Source organism: Dysidea avara, chromosome 1 (assembly GCF_963678975.1).
Source record: "Dysidea avara chromosome 1, odDysAvar1.4, whole genome shotgun sequence".
In the NCBI taxonomy this organism is placed as follows: Eukaryota; Metazoa; Porifera; class Demospongiae; order Dictyoceratida; family Dysideidae; genus Dysidea; species Dysidea avara.
Window position 1 is genome coordinate 61532670 of NC_089272.1, and position 6879 is coordinate 61539548.

The following is a 6879-nucleotide window of genomic DNA, read 5'->3' on the forward strand; positions in this document are numbered from 1 at the left end:
CTTGTTGCATGTTTGCTTGCAAGAATGAGTGACTCGGATGACTTTTTCACATTCTACAACATACTGACATATTCTCAACTGCAAATAGTTTGCAATCATAACAGGAAGCCAATATATCAGTATTATGCTTCTTTGATTTGAGGGTTAGGCACAACTGAAATTACTATGTGATATATAAGACATAAGTGAAGGCACTGTGCATAGGTCTTGTCTATATAATAGTGCAGTAGTGGCTTAATGGTTGATTTACATTGTTTGTATGGCTAGCACTTTGATGGCTTAGTGGTTGTGATGCATATTAAAGAAATTAATAACCAGGTGGGTTATTGGTTGTAATGTTTGGTCTACATGTTAATAGCCTTTGGGGCTCGCCCCAACTTGTTATGAATGGAATGGCCACATACAATGTGCCTCAGTTATAAGTGTATTAGAAATACTGTATATACTGTAGCTACAAAGTACTAAGGTACATCTGCACTGTAATGCCTCTGGTTTCCTTAGACACTTTTACTATGATCCAAGTAAACAATTACTACATTACTGAGAGAGTCCCTAATTATTGTGATGGTTAGTGTGCAATAGTGTATGAGTTGTTCAAAATTTACAAATAGCACGCAAATACTTTGGCTTGTTATGGCTTCCTTTTGAAAACCCTTGAGGTTTGAAGTAATTGAATAATAGTTGGAACCACTAGTTTAGCTTATCATGCTCCTTATTCACCTTCTTCGGTTTGTACCCATTAACTGTATTCATATTGTCCAGTTATGCAATTGTTTATAATCATTTTCCTCATACCTCCACAAGGTGCAAAGGATGCTAGCCCACTTTATCATGTGCTGCTGTAATATTATCATAATTGGTAATATGTGTCTGTTTATATTATCAAGTGTTACAGTAACAGTTAACCACATACACAAAAACTACAAGGCCTACAAACGTGTAAACCGGTAGGATTGCCGATGAGCAAATGAACATTATTATCATAATACATATTATATAGCTGGCTACACAGAATATGAATTTGCAGTATGTATACATGGATACATGCATCAAACTCAAATCATCGATTGATCACATGATCAACTAGTCCATGTTTTATCAGCTTCTGAGCATGTGTACATCATCAATACAATTCTACATGGTACATACATACTGGTCTACTACAGGTTTCAACTACAAGCTAGGGTTATATGATTGTAAGAAAACATACAAGTGCATGTTAAGTACAGAAATAACATGTCAATGATTACACTAGCAAATGTAGTAATTTACTGAATGTAGAGCTCCAGTTGATCAATCAAAGGAGATCCATTTGCAAAAGCACTCTGTCTACATATTCTAGCTTCTATATCACTGGTAGTGCTCTCACTCAATTCTCGGTAGAACCATGGTTGAGTAGGGTTGGTGCAACAGTTAGTACTGCTGTAGCAATCAGATCCGTCCCACAATGGGTCATTGAAGTAATAGGTTGAAATATTGTAAGTGGTAATAGCTCCTGATTCGCAGTAATAGTTAGTGCCCACAAAGGAGGGAGGGGCCAGTCCTCCACCAACAGAACATGGACAGTTACAACAAGGTGCTCCATTATCATCAAACACACCACAGACATAAGTCCAGATGTGCTGACGAGGATTTCCATAGGTTATTAATAGTCCATCAGCATAGTAGCCATCAATTGTTTGACCTTGATTATGATATGCATTAAAGCCATCTGTTTCTCCCTTCTGATATCCTCTTGCTCTACCACACACCCTCTGGTAATGTATTCCATTAGTGGAAAAGTTGGCAGAAGAGCAAGTACGCCAATCATCACTGACCACACGACAGAAGCTAACACCAGAGTAAGTCTCTTTACGCCATCCACTGGGACAGTCATCTCCTGCACTGATGTCAATTTTAGTAACTCTTCTCCATCCTCCACCCACACCAGCACATGTGGGGATAACATCAGCAGCAGGAGTTGTAGGAGAAATTTCAGGGAGTAAGGTAGTAGTGGTCAGTGTTGGAGAAACTGTGATATCTTTCATGTTGCAGTACGTCCATTTGTCATTAGTATGATAATATCCTGACTTGTCACCAGTTTCAGGATTATTGTTGTAGATGTCCTCACAAGATGATCCAGTATAAGTCATTCCACAATATTCTCTACTCAGGATCCAGTAATATCCTGATTTAGTGTGGCTCTCTGGATTCTTGTTGTATATTCCCTCACAGGACTCCCCAGGAAGGAATGGAGACTTGAACTGAAAATCTGTACATTGGTCATCATCAGCCATCACCAGTTCCTTAGTGAGGATCAGTGTTGTGATGAAATATACTACCAACATTATCATCAATAGTGAACAGTACACAACACTGACTGCTACAATGTTAAAAGTGATGTTGACTGAACAAACCTGCTTATTTATATAGTGCATGTGCAACATCTCCCACACTAATAGAAGACTTGTAATGGCAAGTGGAGTTACATAGCATGTGACAGTTGTCACATCATCAAAGTGTATCACCAGATGTGTGGCTTTTGAGGGAGCTACACAAGGCACTATTAGCAATGATCAACAATCATCGCCATAATTATGAAATAGCATGTGAATATCATCATCTAGAAAACAGAGACAAACTGGTTAAAATACTGCTGCTAACAAACCATGAAGAAACTATCAAAGACCCATTATATTTCTGTTATTCATCTGTTTGTAAAGGTTCATATTATGTACAGTACAAACAAAAGGCTGTTTTAGCAATCAGGCAACCCATCTCAGTTTGCAGTGACTGACTAATAGGTCTTAATAGTACAGTGCTACTATAGTGGGAAAAAGGTAGCAGCTTTTGTCGATATCTGTATAGTAAACCTCAAGCCTTCAATGCTGTCCCTCTGGACAGGAGACATCTTACTACATATGTGATCCCAAAATTATGATTTCTGGTCTATTACAGCAACTCAACAATTTACATTTTACTGGTGTACATGTGTTGATTATTTGTGCTGAAGTCATAGGGGGGCTTCCCCCCACCCTTCATTTTCCCTTATTGACACCAGAAACAGGATTCTAGAAGTGCAAAAAGTCAGTGGGCAAATAGGAAACAACAATTGTAAATGCATTTTACAGTTATAGATTGTACGCTGTGAAGAAACTGAGGCAAATAAGTTTGAATTTTCGTGGTAAGATTGAGATGGTCTAATAGAGCAGTCACTATTCTAATAGAACAGTCACAATTTTAATGTCATCAATTGACAATACTACCTTATTTGGATTTACCATCAAACAGGCTTTATGTCAGATAGCCAAGCTTACTAATTTTTATATGCTGAACATAGTATAATTAGTTAAATAGCTATCAAAAATGCTTCCAAATTCAAATCTAGGACTCAGAGGTCTAATTTATCCAACTATATACACCAAACAAAGTTATGCAAATGAATATAACATGTGTACTAGAGTTCCATTCTCCTCTTCTTAGTGGAATAAACGCTGTGTTTTATTCTAAAACTTCTTGCCTCCTCCCCAGCTCTCCCTCCTAGATCCACCTATGGCTGAAGTCCACATTAGCACTTGTACAACTGCTTACAATAAACAATTTTTACACAAAATTGTCCACATCACAACAAACAACAGGTCAATTGTATCACTAAAAGAAAACTGTCACTGCAACACTCATAGGATTTCATTGATGGTATTTCGATTCAGGACTCAAATAAATGGGGAATAACTTTTTATTATGGTCAGTGGATTTTTTGGTCTATAGGGCACAGGGCTACTGCCTGCTATCTCAATCAAATATTGTCTGGGACATTTCCAATTGTAAGATACCTATTTTAATGTACATAACTAGTTTTCTAACTACATTTACTGGCACAGTGCTTTTGATACAATACGATATGAATGTGTAGTTACTGATCATGAAGAGTTATCTACCTAGTAAAGAAAGATTGATGCTAAGAATACCACAAGTTGTCACTCAAAAATAATAATAACTGCATTAATATCAACTGACATCTTGGCTACAATCTTCACTGGTTGAACCAGGACCTGGCTAACAATGAGGAAACTTGGTACAATAATAATAATAATATTAACAGGAGTCAGAGTTGGTTGCAACTCCACAACTGTCAACAAGTGCTGAGTTAACATACCAGTCCTTAATGATGGAATGTTCTATTGGAGTATTTGGCTGCACTATTAGAGTAACTCAGTCTTGCATACAAATTTTTCTGGTCAGACACCAGAGTTTTCACTAAGGTCAAGATGCTCCTATATAATAGGCCCACCTCTAGATATGCCACTGTTTATAGTATATACAGGCAGTGATGATCAAGGTTTAATTATGCACTTTGGAGGTTTATATTGAGTTCTCTTTACAGCATTAATATTGCAATTGGTATAGCAGAACGTTTGGGAAAATGCTGTGCACTGCATGTCAAGAAGAAGGGGTTTGTAGCATACTTTTTCCCTATAATAAAAGTTTTGGATGATCTATTAGAGTGGTTGACTGTTCTATTAGATTCTTACTCTTGAATATAACTTTGATTATCTCTCATTGATACTAACCCTTTCCCTTGTTCATTGTCTATGCTTAACATGCAAGTACACCTGTAGCTTCCTAGCTAGCACTTAGTAAAACTTTTTGAGATGGGATGCACACACCCCAATCCACCATCTCTGCTATATCAGGAGCGCATCGAATCCTAGGATTTGATGTGTTCATTGTTCAAAATGATTTTTATCCTTATCTCACTGATAAACAACACTCTCTGATAGTGTCTCATCAATGATTAATGTATCAGTATTCTAGCCTATACCATGACTGTTCTATTAAAGAGTATCTTAATCTATTAAGATAAACACTACTGTATGGTTGAATCATGCTAGCACTTTTATTTCAGTTCACCACAATGTAATATGGAGGCTATAAAGTTCCTTCACTTTAATTTTAGAGTGCCCATTTTCTTTAGTCGAGATACTCTAATAGAGCAGTCAGCTAGTCTATCAGAGCAGTCATGTACTCAAATAAAACATTTATACAGACTCAGTCAACATTGTTACCAAATTTAATTTCAGGAGACTAATACTTATTACAAAATTTTAAATCCTGGCTGTAGGTACTTGCCTAGATTTGGGTCCACGTCACCATCATTTCATTAAAATACAATACTGAGATTCTGGCTGCCTCCTATATCCTTCTCATAAGTCCCTACCAAGATAGTATTTGATAATAATGGCTTCAAAATGGTTTTATTCAATTACTTACATGAACCAAAATCCAGAGTTTCACTAACGGTATACATTACCTCCCATAAATGTTTTAATTGTCACAAGTGTTTGGAGTTTAGTCTGATCTGCGGTTGAGGTGGGATGCCCATCATATGTGACCGGATTTGCGAAAAGGTACCTTTTTCACACACAAAATTTGACCCATTTTTTGAATTTTAAAGCTTCATAACCTTTTGGTCAATTCATATAATTGCCTGAAATTTTCCATGAGTGTAGCTACAGTATCTGGCTGCATTTTGATACTAAGAGCAAGTTAAGCAGTGTAAGGAGTCAAATGTTACATCATATTGTTTGCTGGTATGTAAATTTGTGGAAAAGGTACATCCGGTCACAAATATTGTATGTAGGAAGATGAGCTCTTTAAGTGGGTGATGCATTATATATTTAATAGACTATGTTATGATCATCATTTTTTAAATTTTTTTATTATTATTATTATTATTACTGGACAGACAGAATCACTGATACATCCAGGGGACCAGCCCAGAGTAAGTTACAAAAATCAATAGTTACAGCAATAATTATCGATCATGTATTTTAACTAAAAACTGTTCAACAGTGGGAGATTCGATTGTTTCATCATCTACCATTCAAGATGTACTTTAGATGCTCTTCATTTAGATTCATGCTTGCAATGCTAGTGGATCCAGAATCATGTGGTAAGAGTCACTTGTGCCTTTCGTAAGTATGATTGTGTCAATGACATTGCCATCATCTTAAGTGGTTACCACTGTAATTTCCACTTCGTTATCTATAAAGAAAGTAACTGCACAATGCCTCTTGAGAGAAGTATAGCATGATCAGTAATTAGGGATCTCTTGGTGGATGTGGATTTTAAAGACTTCATTATCTCCCAAAGATCAAAGGATTTTATGCATACAATTGTCTAAAATATGATCATAATTGTGTATACTGCCAATAAGTAATCTTGTGTTGCATCTCTCATGCATAAGTTGTTATCAGTAGGAAGTTTTAATTTTGAGTGTTATGCCACGCATAGCATGGTGTACAATTAGGCCTGCGTCAAATATGTCAGCATAATAAAAAGCATAATAGCCTGGAGTGCTGTGCCAGCATAATGCTAGCATATTATAATCTATTAGGTGGATATTAAAACTATGGAGCTTAATTCCATGAAAATAGATCGATACTCCCTAATAGAGTAGTCAGTGGAAACTCAATAGATTGTACATAGATCAATACTCTCTAATAGAACAGTCACGTTGTAGTGAAATACTCTAATAGAGCATCCACTGATTAGAATGTTCCAAGGTAATTGTAAGAAATGTTGCTAACCCAGGAGCATAATGCAAGCATAATAGGAACACTAAAGAGCACAATAGGTGAAACTTATGGGAAATTCCTGAAAGCATTTGGGCCAAATTTTGAGCATATTTGACTTAGGCCTATATATGTACAATAACCTGCAGCAAAGTAAGGAGAAACTCAGCATTTAACAGATGACTGACATTTACATTAGCAATGCTAGCATCACAGCTAATTTAGCAAGTGTTAGTTACCTGAAAACTGCTTGAAGAAAAGGGTAACATTAAATTGTTTACAGAAACTGAGTCATCAACATGTGTAGATGAAACCTTATAAAATG